The 23,518-nt window shown below is 43.0% G+C and overlaps 1 long non-coding RNA gene across 3 annotated transcripts; it reads left to right on the top strand.

The window, feature by feature from the left end:
• The first annotated feature begins 2,210 nt into the window (after nucleotides 1–2,210).
• On the top strand, nucleotides 2,211–21,722 carry Gm34483. 3 transcript variants are annotated; one of them, XR_866583.2, is made up of 6 exons: nucleotides 2,211–2,464; nucleotides 7,999–8,121; nucleotides 11,504–11,605; nucleotides 12,839–12,966; nucleotides 18,063–18,263; nucleotides 21,688–21,722. It is a non-coding gene; the product is annotated as a predicted gene, 34483 (long non-coding RNA). The 3 variants fall into 3 exon arrangements; XR_866582.1 differs by lacking the exon at nucleotides 2,211–2,464 and adding an exon at nucleotides 3,473–3,540; XR_374826.3 differs by lacking the exon at nucleotides 7,999–8,121.
• The last annotated feature ends 1,796 nt before the right edge of the window (nucleotides 21,723–23,518 follow it).

Raw genomic sequence — 23,518 nt, forward strand, 5'->3', positions numbered from 1 at the left:
ATCAGAGCACAATCCTGCCAATTGTGTTTAGATCCTGACATCTAATCTTCCTCAATGCCTACCTCCATTCACCCTCCTCCTACCCACTTCACATGTTAGTAGTAAATATGTAGCACATCCTTAAGGAAAACGGACTCTCCCTGCTCCAGAAACCATGACTGTCTACAGCTCCTCAGTTAGCGGTGGAAGCTCATAAGCCCCTCCCCACTCTGTACGGGCGGCCTGCTGATTGGCTTGGTCTTGTGCGAGTCTTGTGCAGGGGACCACTGCTGCTGTGAGTTCATGAATGCAGTACCTTGTCCTAAAGACACAAGAGATCCATATTTCCTAATGTGCACCCATCTGTGACAGCTCTGGATGGACTGGTATCCTACCTTATGATACATCTGTCTTCCCTCCACATGGGACTAACAGAATGCAATCAGAATAGACCTCAATTTGAATAAACAAATGAAATAATGAATTAATATAATATTTACATGGATGTAAAGTGTCTTTCTCTTGTGTACTGCTTTCTCCTTCCAAGCAATTTGACTAAACACAAAAATATTCCGGATGTCAAACTTTGTTCATAGAGATCCTCTTTCAGTGACTTAGCTTTACAACACTTTATACTAATTTTCTTTTATAATTATTTCATTTATTTGTGTGTGCTTATGCCGTTGCATTTGTGTGAAGGTCAGGGGAATCTTTTGAGAGTCAGTTCTGGCCTTCTACTCTGTTAAGAAGCCTTTTTTTCACCCTCCCCGTCTCCCCCACCCCTTTTCTGCTGCTGAGCTGAATCACTCTGGTCAGCTGTTTTTCAAGCCTCTGGATAATTCTCCCGTCTCTCCCTCCCATCTCTCAGAGTAAATTACAAATGAACACCACGGCATCTGGCCTTTTAAAAGGTGTTCTAGGGATTGAACCCAGGTCATGAGGCTTACACGTCAAGTACTTTTACTGGCCCGGCCATTTCCCTGGCTCCACTTTGATTATAAAGCCGTGGTGCCTGAGACACGGTGTCCCGCAAGCTTTCATGGAAGTAAGCCTTCCTGCCTCTTTCGTGTACCTGCATTGGTGGAAGTCAAATGAGAGTCTACCGTGCCTTAGCCAGAGAGCCATGGGACGCTAGGTGCTGTCCTGGACTTTCTCAGTCTAACGGTGACCATGGCTTTGTTCCCAGCCTTCTCTATTTGACTTAGCCTTCTTTTTAGATAAATTTTATCCATGAATGTAAACAGCCTTCTAATAGCCCCATCTCCTCGGTTCCTCAGAGTTTCTTACTCATAACTGTCTTCCAACAGTATACACAGCGTCGGTTCACTTTCGAGTCCTCCTCCTTTTTACCCCTGCGTGATGGAGACAGCTGTATAATTAGTGTTGTATAAGAAACCACCCCCAAATTAAGCGTTGTAAGCAACAACCGTTCTTTTTTCCCTCATAATTATTCCTCATGATTCTACTGGTCACCGGGTGGTTCTGCTAATCTGGGTGGGGCTTGGCTGATGTCAGCGGGACTTGCGCATGTGCTTGTGGTTAATTTGTTAGGTGACTGGGGTAACTGACTGGTGTAGGATGCCTGGGTCTTGATGACTGGGCTCTTTCCATGTATCACTGATTTACCTTCAGCAGGACCAGCCCAGGCAGGCACAGTCTCAGGGAAGGCAAAACTCAAGAAGGAAGAGAATTTCTGAAGCCTTTTCTGGGGTCAGCAAGTTGCGTAGGCGAGGAATTGGTGGAGGAAGGTGCTACCAAAGGGGTAGGTTTCAGGGATATTCGGAAATAATGAGAATGAGAGTCTGGACCCCACCCAAGCCTACCCACTCTTCTCATAGGGAAAGAACCAAGTCAGCGGGGTTTATCCCTCGGATAATTGCTGTGAGATGGGAAGGCTAAGCTGAATTTCCTCTCCTAAGGGGCAATCGATCCTAAACCAGTCACCCAAGCTGCACGCAAGAGCCCCAGCAGAGGAAAAAAAATTAAAAATGTCTCTGACTAGCCCAAGCTACCTCTAATATTTCCAGGCATTCCTTGCTAATTAACATGAAAGTATTTCCTTCGCATCCATTGGCACAGATAGCTGCTTTCCCATGTCTGAGGTCTCTGTTCTAGGTGAAGCTGGCCACACCCCCATTTGCCTTTATTTCCACAGCAGCTGTTATCACGTGGCCGTTTTACTCTGGTACGTGCCTAGAGTGGATGGAGACTTTGTTCTCTGTGCTTCCAGAAACTCACTTTCTGTCTGCAGGCAGTCGGGACTCAGCCAGCTGGGACTCTTAGCAGATCTTAGCCGCTCAGGTGGAAGCAAGCTCTCCCCCTCCACCCAGCAGAGGCAATTCACAGAGAGTCCGGGGAACTGCTCCTTCTAAAGGGTGCAATCCTCCCCAAATCTCTCTTACCTTGAGCCTGCTGAGTCCTCCTTGAGATCTGATGCTCTCAGATGGAACCAGGAGCTCCGCCAGAGCTGTTGCAATGGAAGAGGGTAAGCTGGCAGCTAGCTGCCTCTGGGGAGTGCCTCAATTGAATAGATCTGAAAAGAAGGTGGTTATGTTAAGTTCCTCACATCGTTTGGTGAGATGTCCGACTTCCAGGATGACTGATAGGGTTTTTATGGCTTCAGCTCCCCAGGAGGGCTGACAAGCCCCTGTTCTCCGAATCCCATACACAGGACAAAGCAAAACATCAAACATCCTATGACTCCGGATGTCCTCTCATGTCCCTCTGTTTACAATATCCCATCTAATTGGTTAGAACTGACAACTGAAATGAGCAAATACGCAAATACTATCTACCATCTTGGATCAGAATAACCCCAGGGGTGAGTAAAGCTTGATGCTGTTCAATTGCTCTTCTCCCAAGTTTTGAAACACTACCAATCAATCAATCAATCAATCAATCAATCAGTAACTAAATAAATAAATACCTCAGAATATGAAACTGATTGAGGAAAAATAAGCTTTTGTTAATGGAGTTAGTTGTGTGGTATAGATAGGATGCAGTTGTACAAACACGGAAGATCCCAAGCCTGACTGGTACCTTATTAGAAGAGGAAATTTGGATTCAGATGCAGAGAGGAAAACGTGAACACAAAGTCTGAGTTCTCCAAGACAATGACTGTCAGAGACAGCAAAAAATCTGGGGGCAAGCATGATTGATCCTCCTTCCTGCCCTCCGAAAAACCAAACTTCTGACATTTAGATCTTCAACTTTCTAACTTTCAGAATGTCTTAATAATAGATTTCTGCTATTCCGGACTGTTTGTGGTACTTCACTCTGGCAGCTATGGGAAATGCACACATAGGCAAAAAAAGACTCTTGCCCGCAGAGTACAGATTCATTCTAGAAGGTTCAAAAAGTCAGGGGGTTTTAAAACAGAAACGCAACTTGGAGAACATGCAGGCAACTTCTCTTCCCCTAGTTACAACCTTATGTCACAATTAAAGAGAGCAAAGGTCAGTAAAGTCATGGGACTTGATCGAAGTCAATGAACCAGCCGAGGTCAAAGAGCCAAGACTCAATTCTGACGGCTGCCTTCCTGTATCTTATTTCTACGTACACGTGAGTCATTTTCTTACAGATCCATCTTCTTGTAAATTTACCATGATGTCTTGGGTGGAACAGCTTTATCACTGAAATCTAACTGCTTTATATGCTGCAAGTGTCTCATAATGTTTCTTATAATGTTCTCTCTAAGGTCTACCACAAGTATAATATTCATAGTGGTTTTTAAAGTGGTATTTTTCCCCTAAAGTAACTCCTAGAGAAAGAACAGAAAGCAAATCTCTATGTGTCAAGCTGTGAACAGCAACTCCCAGTGGACAGAAGTTATCTGCCTGGTTCACGGTCAAACAGGCCAGCCAGCCTTCTGCTGACAGTAAGGTTCTCAGGGGAGTAAGCTACTGAGTGAGGTCTGACAGCTACCCATGAGCTGGGGCCATCTCCTAAAAGCTATAAATGTATCTCCTTCCCAGATGAGAGTATTATACATGTCTTAAGGCAGGGGCTGCCTACTTTATTTCTACAATTTCCATATTCAGAGCAGATGCCTGGCATATGGGTGATGGCTTCCACCAAGCTCCCATGCAGTTGCGTAGCTGCTAAGCAAAAAGGAGAGGAGCGTTTAGAAGGTGTTAACTATCTAAAAATATACCTTTGTGTTTGGGTAAGGAGAGCTCGGATTTTGTTATTTGTGATTCTTCTCTTCTAAAGTTGGTATGAATGTTGAAAAGAAATTACCACCCAGTTTGAAAGTTTTACCACATGGAATACCAGCCAGAAATTTGAGAACAGAACCTCAATCAATGCAAGTCTCTAAACAAAAATTCCCCATCGAGCACAACTATGATGGATATTTGACTTTAGGCACACTTTTCCATTTAAAACTACGTAGAAGCACTTGGGGTGGCTTGCATTTGATAGTTATATTTGAAATTTCTGATTCTGTTCAGTGTGTTGGTGAGCTGCCTTCTCTCTATCCACATCATAATCACTAGTCTGTCCCAAATCCAGTCTCAGCAAGACACTTGCACAGGAGTTTTTCCAACGGGCCTTGGTATCTGAGTCCATCATTTGTATACTGTGAAGTTTGGTTGGCTCTACAAAAGGTTTTTCACAGGTTGTAAAAGCTCAGCGTTGGGAGAGAAGCAGAACTGCTTTTACCTCTGCTTCCCCCACAGCATGTGGATGCTTTTGACTCCCGGATGCATTAGCGCCTACCACACACACCGTATACACCATTGTTAGACACAAACTGAGTTGTTGAGACTGAAACCATTTCGCTTGCATGCATATCACTGTTTGAAATGGGTGGCGATGCAAACTTTATTTCTAAGCAAAATTCCCACACAGCATTTGGGGGCCCCTGACAGAAGGGATCACCTCCAGGGCGATGTGGGAGCAGGCATTAAAGTGGGAGGTTTCTGAGAAAGATATTCACTGGCTCAGAACCTCAGTTCTCATCATTGATACGAGTACATCATAGAGCAATTTTGATTCTTCAGGGAGAATTAGGTAATACATATGCTTGGAAATTATAAGAGAAATGAAGACACGCCTTTGACATTGTGGTTAAGAAAGCTAGAAACCACAGCCTCTCTGTCCTTTACTGCCTAATAAGAAAATCCTTTCCTGATTCTATGAATAATTATTTGGACATGGCAGCAGGAGATGAGGCCTTTCCGTTATGTGCAGTTCAAATACCTATGTGGTGCATTCACTATTTGAAACCTTCATGCCAACATAGCTGCCGGGAGGAGTCATGGAGCCTGCAGATAGAAATAGCCCTGTCCGCTGGGAGAAAGAGGATCTTGGAGGCCCCTCCTCTCATCCTCTTACACATACTGATGAGGAATGTTTGCATCTCTGCCAGTTGCTATGGAGACTAAATAGGGAACACATGTAAATATTCGGCAAGCGTGAGACACAGCAAGGTCCTCCTGCAGTGTGGTTCCTCTTCTTCTTGGCTCTTTCCCTGATGGCTTTGAGCTACAGTTTGCAACCTCATCTGTAGGCTCTGTGGTTTCATGCCCCAGACTCGTGAACAGCTCATTTTTAAGGAACTTGTCTACTAGGGATGGAGAAAAACCCTATATTGCAGCCATGAGACCTAGATTTGAAATGCCTTTCGGCTACTTTTTTGGCATTCTTTTTTGTTACTTCATCTCCCTCAGGTTTTATCTTCTCATTTGGAACACAGAAAAAAGCAAGCCTTCTTTACGTGGGGATATATGAGAGCCACATGTGGGAAGGAGAGTGAGATAGGACTTGACAGACTCTGTAGAGATGAAAGCTTTGGCTGTGTTTAGGAATACTGAGGAATTACTGAATACTCCCAAAGGCTTGTCAGGCCATGGTCTCATCTGGGCACTGACTTGTGAAAAGGGCCAGTTGATTTTTTGGAGTTAGCAGTTAGGCGGCACGGTGGCTGCTTCTTAAACTTCCTGGTCTATGCTCCTGTGTGCTGTGCGTTTGTTCCACTGAAGGCAGGTGAGCTGACAGGAGGGATCCAGGTCTTGGCACTTTCTTTGTTCTGGTCTCCTCTCATTTGCCTTTGCCTGAGGCAATCAGAAGTCTAAGCTCACAGGGTCTTATATTCAAATAAATCAGAATCACCCACCCGGATTTTCTGAGCACGTGTGTGTGTGTGTGTGTGTGTGTGTGTGTGTGTGTGTGTGTGTGTGTGTAGCAACCAACAACAAAATAAACCCTGAACCAGGTATTTTCTTTATAACATAAACACACATCCTCAGTGCCTCTAGCAACAATACCTTCCTGAAAGAAGCACAGAGGACCCCAGAGTAGGTGTTGGCCAGCCTGGGGTTGAATTTCAAAGGCAGTGCCCTCCTTCCAACTCTTCTTGTGGCTTCTTTGGGGTGTGGGAGGAAGGGTAATGCCAAGGATTAGGGTGCTGGCTTCCAGCCTCACTCCCTGTCAGCCTCCACCCACGCTCAGCAGAGGTCTCTTAAGAATGTTCCTTCCCTGAAGACAGGAAGAAACCCTACTGAGAATCTTCCAGAGGACTGGGCTAGGCCTCCTCATACCACTTTCCATTCCAGAGTTCTAGATCTGTGCTTGTGATTTGCTCTGAACTAATTGAGTCTGTAGGCTGGCCCTGGGAGGTGGCCCAGTACATGTGTTTCTGGGGTGATGTAGTCAGTGAGCAGGGCTTTGGGGTGGGCAGGGGAGGGCCTGTAGGTTGTTCCTAGACCGACCTAAGATCACCCACTTTGCTGAGGAGTCAACTGGAACTCACTAGGCAGGAATGTGAGTCTGGAGGCTTCAGGAGGTGGAGGAGCTGAATGGGAACGGGAATTGCCCAGCCAGGTCAAGAACCCCAGCCCAGATTCTGCTGTGTTCACACTCCATGCTCCATCTAGAAGGAGAAAATAAACATGTTTATATTCACATTTCCGTAAGTAGAGAAAAGAGGGTGCCACTGCATTTAGCCAGTATTTTGTTCGGTGTTTGCTTTGTTACAAAAAAAAGAAAGTTAAAGGAAGCCAGAGGAAAGGAAGCCTCACTAATAACAACTTGAAGGGGCTCTTGTGAAACTGGAGCTTCATGCATTTAATTACTAAATACGATGTAAGTATTCATTGCCTGCTAAGCCCTCTTTTATGTGTTGGGTTCCACAGTGGACAAAATAGGCAAAAGTTTCTGAGCTCATCATAAAATAATACATATTTGCTTTTAAAATAGTACAACAGGTTTACAAATAAGTAAACTATATTGTACCTCACACATACACAGAGCAGGAAGGGGATTGGTAATTCTATAGAGGACAGACAGGGGCTCACTGACAGGGTGCCGTCAGGGTCAACATCTGACAGATAGCAGGAGTTGTTGTGCTGGAACCCAGGGAAAGAAAATTCTACAAGGGCCACCGTGGCTGAAAAAGGAAATGAGAGACAGGCAGTGGAAGTGAGAGATGAAGCTGGAGTGCAGCACATCAACGCAAGGGGCCTCTGAGCAAGCTGAGCTTTTCTTCGGTGTTAAACAGGAGCCATTGCAAAGTTTCAAGTAGACAAGTGCCTTAAGTTCTCTTGAGGAACATTTGGTTTGCTAAGAAAAGATAGGGGTGGTCCTGATGCTATATCTTGAATCTTCAACTGTTCCAAGAAGAACTAGAAAGTATCAAGATGCCACTAAAATGTTTGGATGTGATCAAGACTGTCAAGGAGATAGTGATTCAGGGCTAATGAATGGTGCCCACATGCAACCTGAAATCACCTTAGGTTTTATCAGTAGCTACCCTCTGCCCTTAGAAAATATGTTCTAGAGAGAAGCCAGACTTTCACCACTTATAGCAACTCTACTTATTCAGCCATTGGAGGTTTTCTGCAGGCAGCTGTGACTCTGATGAAATAAGATATTCCTTGCTCTTAGTCTACAGCTTCCACTACAGGTCTAAATGAAAATGTTTTATACAAGCTCTCTGTGGTAATCAGTAGATTCACATGCAAAAGTGTGCAACTTTTGTATTCTACAATTTACTAGGTCTCCCTTGTACTCCCTTAGACTTTCAGAGTATTGAAGAGAAGAATAGATTTGGATGATCGATGAGCATATATTGGTATCTGCCAGTATCCTTTGCTTCCAGGATCTGTTCTTGGCAAGAATGGCATTGACATATGGCTACAGGTATGGAAATCAACATGGTGACCTACAGTCCTTGTAGAAACCTCTATGAGGTAGAATTGGGTTCTGTGCTAATATCTCCCAAGGTTCTCCTGGCCCAAACTGTCCCTTGGCATGCAGTAGTGTTCATACCCAGGAAACACTAATGATACCCTGCCATCAGAAGTCAAAGTGCTTCATTTCAGGGGCTGCCACTTCTAAGCCTCAGACATTTCCACTGATCATTTCCATGTGACCTTCTCGGGCCATAACCAGGATCCATGGTCACATAGAGATACGTCATGCTGTTGTCTTTGAAGGTCCCTCTGGCCATGCTGCACTATATTACCCATGGATACTGTGCCAGAATATATGTGGGGCTTCTGGGTGCTCTCAGTCACCTCCAGGATGTGTTCCGAGTTTATCAATATCTTTCTATACTTCCACAGTTCCCTCTCCAGAGAAAGCTTGACCCCGAGGAGCGAGGAAGGCAAAGCCTGACATTTGAAGGCTTGATTCTTCCTCTAATTCACTTATCATTCTCATTCCTTCCAGGGAAAGAAGGAATAGATTTGTCATAAACCCTTCTTATTACTCTCTCCTCAAGATATCCCTTCCCTTTACAGAATATAACCTGATGTGGTCAGTTCCTTGGGAGCCATATTGGTGTGCCCATTATGTCTTCAAGCCTACTTCAATACGGGCATGCTAGCCTGGTTCCTCTGCTACTTGCAGGCTCTAGTTTTTCACTGTACCCTGCATGACAGAAAGACTAAGAGGTCTCTAATCTCAGACTTCACCCTTGACTCAATAGCCTTCCAAAGACCTGCCTCCTAATATGATTAACCTTGAAAGGTAAATTTCAACAAGAGAACCCAGTGGCAACAGACATCTAGTCACTGCATTGGGGTATAACTTAGAACATACAGGGGAAAGGAAATGGAGTTGATCAATTAGAACTTCGGATCACAGCGATCTTACAAAGTTGTGGCCAGCCCAGTGGGGGAATTCCAGAAAAAAGACTGCTCACTCACTCAAGAAATTTATGATTTAAAGAAATGCCTATGCTCTGGCATGTTCAGCCGTTGTCTAGTGGGTGTCTGGGAGACACAGATGCGCTCAGCTTTGAAACCAGAGATATGCTCCATGCCAAGGCTGGAGGCTGTAAGCTGGTCACAGTCCATACAGCTACAAGTTAACTTTTTCAGAGACATCAAACAGCCTCTAAGGCTGTTGTGGAGGCCTCTGAAGCCCAATGGATTGGGAGACCTGATTTTGTGGGTTTTAATAGGTTTAAATATGCCCTATATTCTTAAAGTCATTGCTAAAGATAACCTTAGCCCACATCCTCTGAACATTGGGTGAGGAGTATCCTCTGCAACCACAGCATAGTAACTGACCCAGATTTTACTTGAATATTACTCAAGACCAAGCTGACAGAAGAGAGTGTGGGGATAAATGCTTCAAACCCATGAACATGGTCTTCACAGGGTCTTGTACATTTTTGTTTAAGAAGCTTTATAACCCAGCCGCCACCCTTCCCCCCCCCCCAATTTCAGTTTTAATTCTTTGTTTGGAACCAACAAGTACCCAGCCGTTTAGTCTAAGCCTAGGTTTAACCAAGAAGGAGTTCTATTTGCTGCCAAGGAAAGTCAGTGGTTTGCTGATCGCACACTAACGTCAGTATCAGTGATGGTGATAGACGGCTGCAAATCTCTAGCAAAGAAACCTCCAGTGAGTCAGAGGCCAATCATCCAACTGCCTGCTCACCAGGTTTCCTTCCTGTGAGTCACTTTAAGAAGCTCAACTTCTTCTTTCTGCTTTCAGCCTTTCCTTGCCTCAATCAGTGGCAGTTCATGCCATATTATAATTCTGGGAGGTGTCAATAGGTAATAACTGGCTCTCTGTAGGACAGCTCTGAGAATGGAAATAGGAGACAAAAGATAAAATTAGGTGAAGCAAGATGAGATAACTCAGTTGGCAAACTGCTAACCCCATAAACAGGAGGGCCTGAGGTAAATGCCCAAAATCGACACAAAAAAGGTTGGCCATGGGGTCACACTTGTAATCTAAGCACTGAGAAGGTGGAGAGAGGTAAGTCCCTGAGGCTTGTAGGCCAGCCACCCTAACCTGTTTGGTGAACTCCAGGCCAATAAGACATCCTGCCTCAAAACACAAGGAGAAGACTACTGAGAAACAGCCCCTAAGGCTGATCTCTGGCCTCCCCGAGCATGGGTACATACACGCATGTGCAACCACATCCACATTTGCACACCTGCACAAACACATACTTGCAGGTATACAAACACATCGGGTAGGTGAGGAATGTGTTGTGCAGAGAGAAAGAACAAAAAGTCCCAGCAGTCTAGAAATTTCTTGCATCCTCAGAAGTTAAAACATTGTTGATTTATTCATAATCTCCTTGGGAATACTGCAGAGAGACAAAAGGCAGAGCTTCCATTGGGATTTGAACTTCACTTAACAAATAATTTTTTGGATAATAACGTTCAATGAAACATTTCAAGTGTTTTTTTTCCCTTTGTTTATCTAAAGCTTAACTTTTACTAGGTGTTTTATATTTTTTATTTGTTCAATCTGGTAACATTTCCCTACCTGGGAAATATTTTAATCACATTGTCTCATGGGGTGATAAGTGACTACATCAAATAGGAATTGGAGTGTATATGCCTATGTGCCTCTGATTTTACAGAAAGATGTGAGTCATTTGAGCATACTAACTCACTCTCTTGGTAGAGAACCTGGGTATCTCTGAGCTCTGGAAACTGACCACTGGCTCAAGCTCACCAGAAAATCATTGAAATTGGACTTGCCGTCATTGCCTTAGACTCTGCATGACAAGATGAGTGTGACTCTCACTAACATATGGAGTCTTCATCTTACTTTGATCCATGAGATGTTTTTCCATTCCATACAACTATTCTTCTGTTTGGGTCTCAAACTATACCTGGAACTCTGTAATTCAGCTGTGGTATTGGCACTCTAGCTGGATCTTCGATTCCTCTCCTTGCCTCTAAGTTCATGCTCTGGATGTGTCTCTAATACAAACACCTGAAACTGCAACGCTGACCCCCTAATTACCCTCTTCCAGGATGGTGATATCCAAACATTACCTGTAAAGTGCCAGATGGACTATAATTTTGGCTTTGGAAGCCATTCAATATCGGCCCCAAGTACTCAGTTCTGCCACTAGTAGGAATGAAGAGACTTGAAGTGACTCCAATGAGAATGGCCCCCATAGGCTCATGTATTCAGTATGTGGCCCCAGTCCATGGGACTATTTGGGAAGAATTAGGGGGTGTGGGTCATTAGAAGTGGGTTTTGAGGTTACAAAAAACTTACACTAGGCTTATACCATTCTCAGTGTGCCCTCTCTGTCTCCTTGTAGATGTGAATTCTCAGGTACTGCTCCAACACCATGTCTGCCTGCCTGCCTGCCTGCTGCTATGCTCCCCACCACGATGATGATGGACTTTTATCACTCGGAACTGTAAGTCCCAAATAAAGTCTTCCTTCTATAAGCTGCTCTGGTCATGTTCTTTTACCACAGCAATATAATAGTAACGAATACAGACCATATATACGCATAAACCTGCCTTTACTAAAATAGGCCATAATTTGCTACCTCACATTTTAAATGATCCTGTAACCCTACCCTCTCTGATGAGTGATTCCACTTACACATAAAAGAGGACTTCTTGGTGAAGAGGAGCCCCATTTTTTTTTACTTGATAAGATATTGGTGGGCTCTTCATGCTCCCACCAGACACCAATTCTGTTTTGCTGTCTTGACAGTTTGGTCTTGAGCTTGGCAGTCCCAGCCTCTGAGGTAGGACATCATGGCTTGAGGCAGATCACACCCAAGTAAGGCAGAATATGTCTTTGCTTCCATCGTTATCACTGGAATCCATCCTCTTTCTTTCTACAAGCATCACCTTGGGAGCAGACTTAGTGGACAATACCTAGGTTGGAAGTTGCCCCTGCTTTGGATGTCTATACAGGGGACCCTCATTTGCCTATCATAGCTGTGGATGCCTCTACATAGGACCCTCATGGTCTATCACTGTTGATGGGATCCCTTTGCAGAGAAGTCAATCAGACCACCCACCTGTGTGGGGGATGGTTTGCCTTATGACAACTATGAATTGTGAGAAAATATTTCTGAGATGACTAAAATAATATGCAGAACTAAACAAAAGGCATCTGGGACATGGCTTCGGGGATACAATTGAAGTGGTTTAGTAGCAGAAAAACTAACATAAATTGGAAAGCCTGCTTTTTAATAGTAATTATATGAAAGACTTTGTTATGGTGTGAAAATGGAAAACAAATTTTACACACACACACACCACACATACACACAGAGAGAGAAAGTGTGCCTATATTCATTTATTCACAAGGACAAAGATTACTTGGAAAACTAATGAATAAATTCCCAAATTAAAATTTTTAAATTAGGAAAAGAAAACACTTTTGGAACCTGCACAACTAAAACCTTTAAAAGTGTGATTGACATGGCAGTTGTCTCTGGGTCACCTCGACCACTTCATACTACATATCCTTTTATTTAATGGGATAATTAATTCTCTCAAGACTTAAGTTCAACTCAGGGTTTTAGGAGCTAAATATGACTTTAAATACAACTCGCTCTTTAGCTCTTTAATCTTAGAACCTTTTCTCCCTTTCAGAAATTTATTTATTTATTTTGCTTTGTAATTTCTAGTATCCATTGCTGCTCTGAAACTCTGCACTTGCCGAAGAAGACATCTGAAAAGCTATAGGACACTTGGAGGCCTTGGCAGATGACCTGGGCAGGGTTCCTACAACCTCTATGGCAGCTCACAACCACAGGTAATGGCAGCTCCAAGGTATCTGGCACCCTCTTCTGACCTCTGCAGGCACCCTGCACATGTGTGATGCATATACATATATACCGGCAAAACACTCAAACACGTGAAATAAAGGTAAATAAATCTTTAAAACATCAGTTGGGCAAACCTGTGTAGTTTTGCTCGTGAGTTCTGAGCTGTTATTTTGGTCTGTGTCTGTCCTTCTGCTGGTGCCAGCCTTGGCTACTGGAGTATAACACAGCTTGAGATGGGGCAGAATGCTTTCAGCTACTTTTTATTCTTTTAAAGGATCTTTTAAATTTATTTAGGTTTTAGGTTTCAATATAAGTTTTAGAACAGTTCTGTCGATATTTACAATATATCTCACAGAGATTTTGATTGGCTTTCTGTTAAACTTGTATGTTAGTGTGCAAAGAACTAGCATGTTTATTGTGTTTTACATTCCAATCCACAGTTTGGCTGTCACTGCATTTATCTTCTATCAGTATTTTGGAGTTTTAAATAGCCAATTCAGGACACAGTTTAATAGAGTCATACCTAAATACTCCATTTTTAAATGACTATAAGTAATACTGCATTTTGATTTCAATAATCAGATGTTAATTTTCTATATTGATCTTACATTCTATGAGTTGTTGGAATTCATCTACCATAAGAAACTTTTGTAGATTTCTTAACATTTTTATACAGATATTGATGTCATAGGAAATAAAGAGGACAAGATTTCTTTCTCTCCTATGGGAATACCAGTGTTGTCTCTCCTTGCTTTAGTGCCCTGTCTAGAATTTGTAGTATTTATGTTAAATAAGGAACATAATTATGTTGAATAAAGGGGAACCACTCCTGGTTCCTAAATTAAAAAGCAAAGTATTCAATCTTTTGTCAGCAAGTGAAATATTAGCTGTAGGTTCTCCCAATAGATCCTCATTTACCAAGTTGGAGATGTTCCCTGATACATCGTCCCTTCTCTGAGAGTTGTCAACCAGGAGTAGATGCTTTTCACTCCCAAATGCCTTTTTTATTATATATCCATGCATGGTTTTTCTTCACTACATTGTTGATGTTGTAGATTGTACGAACTGGTTTTCAATTATTAAGAAAGCTTTGTATCTCTGCTTCTAGCCTCCCCTTGCATTGGTTAAGGATGGGACCACAAGTTTTTTCTGTGTTCTTTTGACAGAGTCAAGAAGTTATAGTCCAAAAGTTCCCCATCTTGCTTGGCTACTCATTCCCTGATTTCTTGACTAGAGAAAGAGACTGTTGCTGTGGCTACTTTAGTCTGTGCTCACAGGTTTCTACCACCTTTATTTCCAGAATTATTGAGGCAAAAAGAACTCTGAGTATCTGCATTCTGTTTTGTTCCATGGGTCCCAAAGTCCCCTGTCTATTGGTTTTCCCTGGAATCCACTACTTTCTGTTCTATAGCTGGTGTCCAGGGTCTTCATGTGTATATAATAGAATGGATGGCAAAAGATACATCTGCTATAGCTTCTCAGAACATAATTATGCACTTGATTCTCTGGAATTATTCTGAGTTTATTGTAAGAAACTTCATGTCTTAGAAGACAATGTTTTTGTATCACGTTTAAAGTTATTACATGGTTCGTCATTTTTGATAGTTCTCCTATACTGGGGCATAGAATCTTAGCAAGACCAAAAGCCTCTCCTCCCATTGATGACCGACTAGGACATCTTCTGCTACATATGCAGCTAAGGACACGAGTCCCACCATGTGTTTTCTTTGATTGGAGGTTTGGTCCCAAGGAGCTCTGAGGGAACTATTTAGTTCATGTTGTTGTTTCTCCTATAGGGCTGCAAACCACTTCAGCTCCTTTGGTACTTTCTCTAGCTCCATCATTGGGGGACCCTGTGTTCCATCTAATAGATGACAGTGAACATCCACTTCTGAGTTTGTCAGGCACTGGCATAGCCTCACAGGAGACAGCTATATCAGGGTCCTGTCAGCCAAATCTTGTTGGTATATACAATAGTGTCTGGGTTTGGAGGCTGTTTATGGGACGGATCCTCAGGTGGGGCAGTCTCTGGATGGCTCTTCCTTCTGTCTCAGCTCCGAACTTTGTCTCTGTAACTCCTTCCATGGGTGTTTTGTTCCCCCTTCTAAGAAGGATCGAAGTATTCACACTTTGGTCTTCCTTCTTCTTGAGTTTCATGTGTTTTGCAAATTGTATCTTGGGTATTCTAAGTTTCTGGGCTAATATCCACTTATCAGTGAGTGCGTATCATGTGTGTTCTTTTGTGATTGGGTTACCTCACTCAGGATGATATCTTCCAGATCCATCCATTTGCCTAAGACTTTCATAAATTCATTGTTTTTAATAGCTGAGTAGTAATCCATTTCTCTGCTGAGGGACATCTGGGTTCTTTCCAGCTTCTGGCTAATATAAGTAAGGCTGCTATGAACATAGTGGAGCATGTGACCTTATTACAAATTGGAGAATCTTCTGGGTATATGCCCAGGAGTGGTATTGCTGGATCTTCCAGTATTACTATGTCCAGTTTTCTGAGGAACCGCCAAAGTTCTCAGTTTTCTTATTATTTTTCTTATTCTTATCATTTTTCTTATTCTTATCAGTTTTCTTACCTCTGGGTGGGAACTTCTATATTTTCTTGAAGTTTCTATTCTTGTCAAAAGAAGAGAGTTATTTTTTAAATTTTTGATTTTTAATTTATGCATATGTATAGGAGCCTGAGTGAGTACATGGGCATCACATGTATGCAGGTGCCCAGAGAAGCCAGAGAAGACATTGGGGCCCCTAAAACTGAAGATACAGCTTGTTTCAAACTGTTCAAAGTGGGTCTGAGAACTGATCATGGGTTTGCTGCAAAAGTCAGTTCCCAATCTCCCTTGCTATTTGTGTTTGGGAGGTAAATGAGTCACAAGGACCCTGCCATGGAGATTAATCCATCCATGGATTAATGGATTAGCAGATTAATGCATTGTTGCTGGAATGACTTTGTTGTCAAAGTGAGCTCTCTCTCTCTCTATATATATATATATCTGATTGATGGCTCTGTCTTGCTATGCAACACCCTGTACCTTCTGGAATTCAGTAGATATGCCCCACTAGTAAGAAGACTCTCAACAGAAATGAGTCCTCAGCATTAGATTTTCAATATCTGGAAATTTCATAAGCAAACAACTTCTCTTTGGATATTCCTCTTGTCAGGCGTTCACAGAAAACACACTAAGATAGCAACATAAAACATAAAGGCAGGGCCTGGATTTCAAACATCACAATGCCGCTGTGGTACCCCGCCATACTTTCTATGATGAGTTTGTATGAGAAAGCACCACATATCCATGTATCCACATATCCATGTATCCATGATTGCCAGAGGTTACTTAGAGGAAGGGGAAAGTTACAGCAGGGCAGCACGTCCCAGGTTGACAGGATCTGAGTCAGGCAGGGTCAAGATGTGGGGGGGTGGGGGGGGTTCAGAGTTTCACTGAGAGAGAAAGTGAGGATCCAAAGCGAGGGACCATGAGTCACAGCAGAACTGCAAGCCTCGAAGAACCAAAGACATCTGCAACCTGTGGCTGCAGAACCAGGTGGGTGTGCAATTCAGATAGAAGCCAACTGAAAACATGAAATTCAGCATCAGACCATTCAAACACTGGGAGGTGCTGGTGTTGATCGGTAGTGAAGGAGGAAGAGATGTGGTCAGTTTTAAGGACCAGGAACAGCAAGGAGTGTGTGTGTGTGTGTGTGTGTGTGTGTGTGTGTGTGTGTGTGTGTGTGTGTATGTGTGTGTGTGTGTCTGTGTATCTGCGTGTCTGTGTGTCTGTGTGTCAGGGGGTGATGCTTAGAGACCAGCCTCTTCCTCAAGTAAAGAAAGCTTCAGTTGGGTCTCTTGGCTTTCTTACTCCTGTTCATAAAAATCAGCTGAAAGATTCCACAGAGGCAATGTATAGACTTACTGTCTATCTAAGTGAGGATAAGTTCAGATGACATCTTAGAAGAGATTTTTCAATTTAAATTGTCTTTTTTATTTTGAGAATTTTATACCTGGGTGTTGTATTTACTTCATATCTATTCCTCCCTCTCCCCACAACTCTTTCTGTGTTCCCCTACTCCCTATTAAGTTTGGGACATCTTCTATAATTACTATAATATGTATATGTATGTGTATATATGTATTTGTATTTGTATTTTTACTTGTACATGTACATGTATATGTACATATATAATCACAACCTACTGAGTCCATTTAGCATGACTTTTAAGTACACACTGATAAGTGTAGCTCTCAATCCTCATCCAGAAAACATTTTGGTTCTTCTTGAAGCATATGGAGGCTACTACAAAGATCAACAACCATTCAAAATGCACAGACTAAATGACCATGGGATGTCCAGGTCCAACTGGTGCAGCTACAGTGAAGAGGGGTTTTGTCACACTTATGACTCTGACTGACCACGTGAGGTCAGATTGGGAAGCTGGGTAAACACATGAGTTTCTGCTGTAGAAGTATCAGTCAGAAATATCCAAAAGCCAGGAAAATGACCACATGTCTGAGCTGCTATGTAAGATTTGTGGCTTGTGATCCAATTAGACAAGCTGTCAAATCATAGGATTCTGGTGTGGGCTGGCCTCGGTCAGCCCGTGGAAGCAGTTTAAGAAGGACAAGGCTCAGCCCATGTTGTCTGTGGACCTCAATACATCATTCCTCTTGAGGAGAAGGTGTGATCTACTTTTCCCACAATCAAGGGCCCCATAGTGAGTTTTAAACTATTTTCTCAACTATGTCACAAAGACTTTCCTAGACATTACAAGCCCCTGAAAAGTGGGCCGGCACAAGTGAAAACAGCTGTTGGGTAGATGTAGATCATAGTTCTGGGGTGATTGGGCCGTTCCTTTGATTTATTTCTTCAGCGAGGCAAAGCTACGTCATTTGAAAAGCATGTTAGGAGATGTAAGCTGCCTTCATGAGGTCATGGATGTTGCTAATATCCTAACTCAGGGACAAGCAATCTCATTTCTAAAAATCCTGCTGTGACTCTCCAAAAACCATTTCCTAAGTCAGAAATAACAATAAGCTGTAAAAAATGTAACTTGCTTTTATTTCTATGTTTAGCCTGCAGTTCATGAAGACGCGCCCTCTGGGCTGGCAGCCCGACAGTACCTCATAGCACTTAGTAAGTTTCCCATGAGCTGATGGATCTGCTGCCTTTTTTACCCTTCCTGCTGCAGCTACTGTAGAAGACTCATGTGCCTCGTTCATCGTCTCATGTGAAACACAAAGCACCAGACCTGAGATCTGAGAGTCATTTGATGAGTAGGTATTGTGGTGATTAATAATGACTGTATATGTGACAGGATATAGAGTCACCATGGCAACAAGCTTCGAGGCATATTTGTGAGGTAGTTTCAAGATTAGTTGAATAGAGAAGGCTCACCTAACTGTGGCCTGTGCCAGTGGGCAGAGAGGTCCTAGACTGGATGAAACAGAGAAAGCAAGCTGGGCACCAGCATCTCTCTCTCTCTCTCTCTCTCTCTCTCTCTCTCTCTCTCTCTCTCTCTCTCTCTCTCTCCATTCTGACTGCAGCTACAATGTGGTCACCTGAGCTGCTGTCACCATGCCTTCCCTTCCATGGTGGACTGGAACCTTACACTAGAAGCCTACGTTGTTTCCCTAGGGTATTTTGTCTCAGCAATAAGAAAAGATTTGCTAATGTCGGTATTTAATAAACCAATCAATTAATTAAAATCTTAGATAAATAAGCTTCCTATCTTAAATAGACAAAGCAAAATATCTAGCATAGAACAGACACTCAGAACTGGCAATGTCACCACTAAATGTCTGTCAAGAGAAAAAGCTGCTTTTTTATATTTATGGATATTTATTATAGACATCTATATTAGAATTTCCATTAGATTTCTTCTTGTTGTTGTTGTTTTGAAAAGGCTGCTTTTAATAATCGCCTGTGAAGAATCTTATCGAAGTTCCTTGACATCATCATGGGAAGAGCAGAGGTGGTGGCAAGCCTTTCAAGGTTGTCATTCCCCCTTGCCATCTAGCTGTGAACATTAAGATCAGCCTTGGAGCCTGTCCTTACATTTCTTCTTTTTGTTCAAACCATAAAATCCTGTGTGGTTCGGATTAAGTTTTGAGCAGGGGCTCTATTCATTTGGTGACTCATTGGAAGGAGAATGGAAAACATTGAGAGATTTTCAGCTAATGAATAAAATGTGTGGGGTAGTACCTCTCCAGGTCCCGGCTCTCAGTCACAGCTCACTGTGGGAAGGATGCCCTGCTTGTCCAAAGACTGGATGCTCTACCACAAGAACGGAATGCCCTGCGCTTAACCAAAGACCATGGGAGGAAACTATGGCACTGGCTCGTCCTAGGGTGGCCCCTTGCAAGTCAAATCCCAGCTGAGCTTGGGACAGAGCTAAGAGTTTTGCTTGTGGCACTCCTCACAGAAGGTTTGGTTTCCACTGACGTCCAACTTTGGAGACAGAATATTACCTCAGTCATCTTTACACCTGGAACAACCCAGCCATCTGGAGTAAAGCCAGCCTTGGAGCTAACTCTTCTACCAGCAGTATATCTGCTTCCTGCTATGGAAGCAGGCCCGAGGGCAGGGCTGATCGCTGAGGACCCTTCATTAGAGGGCTTCTCTTATCTCCATTTGTCTCCTCCCAAAGTGACCTCATCCAGTCTGAAGACAGTCAACACCAACTCCCAAATGCATGTCTTCAGCCTGACTTTCAAACTCCAGCTTCATTACCTTCACCAGCCTCCTTATCACTCCTGTTTTGGATACCTAACAGCCGTCCATCCTAACGCATGCTAACAGAATTTCAGAAGCTCCCACGACACCTGCTCTCCCACGTCTCAGTTGACAAGGACTCCATTCTTTCAGCTGCTCAGGCCAAACCTTGCCACCTCACTTTGATTCACGGCCCGCTTCCAAACAGTAAATCTGATTTCATCAGTGACATAAGATACATCCGGTTCTCACCATCTCCACTGCAGCTGTCAGGACATTGGATTCGCTCATCTTTTTGACTTCCTAACTGGCTCTGTCGCACTTTCACCTACCTCCTGTGAATTCTTTCCATGCAGTCTATATGAATTAAACTGAAGTCATAGCATACTGTTCTTTCCATTAGCACGCCCCCTTCCACACATATACACACCCAGGGCCTTCCACAGTACTCTGAGAAAGAGCCAAGCCTCACAACCTCTGGTGACCTGCCTGGGCCCTTCCCTCTGACTTCACTTCCCACCAATGTCTTCTTGGCTCCCCTTCCCGCCACACCTGCTTCCTGGCTGTCCTCCCAGGTACTGTCCTGTTCACTCATCTTTTCCTTCAAGCTTCACCTTGGGGTGGCACGTTCCCCATTCACCATCTGTACAGGGAAAGTATTCCTGCTGGACCCTCTGCCCACACTGCCGGTGTGAAGATTCTTTCACAATGTCCTTGCGGTACATTGAGACATCCCAGCTTCTTCTCTGTGATGATCGGTTGGGTTCAGACAGAAGAAGAAACACACATCAGGTTCAGAAAAGTAGATTTACTAGACTCACATGTTACTTGGGGCTGTGGGAAAACACAGGGTGGTCAGAGGGCAGAGAAGTCAGGAAAAACCCAGGGACTGCCTTTTATGGGCATTCCTATGAGCAAAGGCAGGCTGGCAAGGCAAAGATTCAAGATTAACTAGTTTGCATAATTCATCAAGCTCTAAGTTATTGGATTGTTCCTGGTTGGCCTGGTGTCTAACCCTGGGATGACTAAACATACAGGGGTGCTGGGCCCAAACAGAGATGTGGCTCTAGGTTAGCCAATTTGCATATCAAAGGCCTGTTCCAGGCAGGACCTTCTGCTATCCCCCTGGCTTGGGGAGGCTTTTTAAAATGTCAAGACATCACCTTGTTCAAAGCAGTCTTAAATATTTACAGTCCATGTATTTTCTACCAAAGTGTAACTCCACGAGGAGTCTTCTCTCTTTCCACTGCTCTATCTGCAGTGCCTAGAGTGGAGCCAGAGGTACAAAGGGTGTTGGATAAATGTTTGACAGCTGCGGAACAAAGAGGTTTGAGTGTCCCCACCCTCTGATCCCAGGATTACTGCTGGAGCCACAGTTTCCCTCTGCTCAGCAGTAAAGGGAGTGAGGACTGGTGATTTTATCAGAAAAGAGAAAGTTGGTTTGATTAGGTTTCATTTAGTAGTAGTAGTAGTAGTAGTAGTAGTAGTAGTAGTAGTAGTAGTAGTTAGTATTATTATATTTCCTGAGACAATGTCTCATTGTATAGCCCTTACAGGCCTGAAACTTGCTATATAGACCAGGCTGGCCTCAAATTCACAAAGATCTGCCTACTTCAGTCTCCTATGTGCTAGGAAACTCCATACCTGACTGAAGTTTTGTTTTTTGTTTGTTTGTTTTTTTTGCTTTGTTTTGTTTTGCTTTCTTAACACTGTTGCTAGGAAGATTTTAAACTAAAAAAAATGAAAAAAGATTGTTCTAATCCATTAACCCTCCCTCTCCCATCTTGACTGACTCATTTAGTGAGAAGTTCACATAAGGAGGAGAATCTGAGTGGTGGAATCAGGTCAGAGCAAGGACAAGGGAACATGCTGTTAGTCTTATCAGTAACCAATGATTTTTTTTTTTTTTTAGATTTTTTAACTGAAAATAGTTTTTTTTTTCATGCAATATATTCTGATTATAGTTTCCCCTTCTATTTCCTCCAGTTTCTTCCCACCTCCCTTCCCATCCAGATCCACACCCTTTCTGTCTCTCCTTAGAAATGAAACAGACATCTTCTGGATATATGCCCAGAAGAGGTATTGCGGGATCCTTCGGTAGTACTATGTCCAATTTTCTGAGGAACTGCCAGACAGATTTCCAGAGTGGTTGTACAAGCGTGCAATCCCACCAACAATGGAGGAGTGTTCTTCTTTCTCCACATCCTGGCCAGCATCTGCTGTCACCTGAATTTTTGATCTTAGCCATTCTGACTGGTGTGAGGTGGAATCTCAGGGTTGTTTTGATTTGCATTTCCCTGATGATTAAGGATGTTGAACATTTTTTCAGGTGCTTCTCAGCCATTCGGTATTCCTCAGGTGAGAATTCTTTGTTCAGCTCTGAGCCCCATTTTTAATGGAGTTATTTGATTTTCTGGAGTCCACCTTCTTGAGTTCTTTATATATATATTGGATATTAGTCCCCTATCTGATTTAGGATAGGTAAAGATCCTTTCTCAATCTGTTGGTGGCCTTTTTGTCTTATTGACGGTGTCTTTTGCCTTGCAATTTTATGAGGTCCCATTTGTTGATTCTCGATCTTACAGCACAAGCCATTGCGGTTCTATTCAGGAATTTTTCCCCTGTGCCCGTATCTTTGAGGCTTTTCCCTACTTTCTCCTCTATGAGTTTCAGTGTCTCTGGTTTTATGTGGAGTTCCTTAATCCACTTAGATTTGACCTTAGTACAAGGAGATCGGAATGGATCAATTCTCATTCTTCTACATGATAACCACCAGTTGTGCCAGCACCATTTGTTGAAAATGCTGTCTTTTTTCCACTGGATGGTTTTTGCTCCCTTGTCAAAGATCAAGTGACCATAGGTGTGTGGGTTCATTTCTGAGTCTTCAATTCTATTCCATTGGTCTACTTGTCTGTTGCTATACCAGTACCATGCAGGTTTTATCACAATTGCTCTGTAGTACAGCTTTAGGTCAGGCATGGTGATTCTACCAGAGGTTTTTTTATCCTTGAGAAGAGTTTTTGCTATCCTAGTTTTTTTGTTATTCCAGATGAATTTGCAGATTGCCCTTTCTAATTCGTTGAAGAATACCTCTCCTGGGCATATATCCAGAAGATGTTCCAATTGGTAAGAAGGACACATGCTCCACTATGTTCATAGCAGCCTTATTTATAATAGCCAGAAGCTGGAAAGAACCCAGATGCCCATCAACAGAGGAATGGATACAGAAAATGTGGTACATTTACACAATGGAGTACTACTCAGCTATTAAAAAGAATGAATTTATGAAATCCTAGGCAAATGGATGGACCTGGAGGGCATCATCCTGAGTGAGGTAACCCAATCACAAAAGAACTCACACAATATGTACTCACTGATAAGTGGATATTAGCCCAGAAACTTAGAATACCCAAGATATAAGATACAATTTGCAAAACACATAAAACTCAAGACGAATGAAGACCAAAGTGTGGACACTATGCCCCTTCTTAGAATTGGGAACAAAACACCCATGGAAGGAGTTACAGAGACAAAATTTGGAGCTGAGATGAAAGGATGGACCATCTAGAGACTGCCATATCTGGGGATCCATCCCATAATCAGCTTCCAAACGCTGACACCATTGCATACACTAGCAAGATTTTGCTGAAAGGACCCAGATATAGCTGTCTCTTGTGAGACTATGCCAGGGCCTAGCAAACACAGAAGTGGATGCTCACAGTCAGTTATTGGATGGATCACAGGGCTCCCAATGGAGGAGCTAGAGAAAGTACCCAAGGAGCTGGAGGGATCTGCAACCCTATAGGTAGAACAACAA

This window comes from Mus musculus, chromosome 2 (genome assembly GCF_000001635.26).
Source record: "Mus musculus strain C57BL/6J chromosome 2, GRCm38.p6 C57BL/6J".
Classification (NCBI taxonomy): domain Eukaryota; kingdom Metazoa; phylum Chordata; class Mammalia; order Rodentia; family Muridae; genus Mus; species Mus musculus.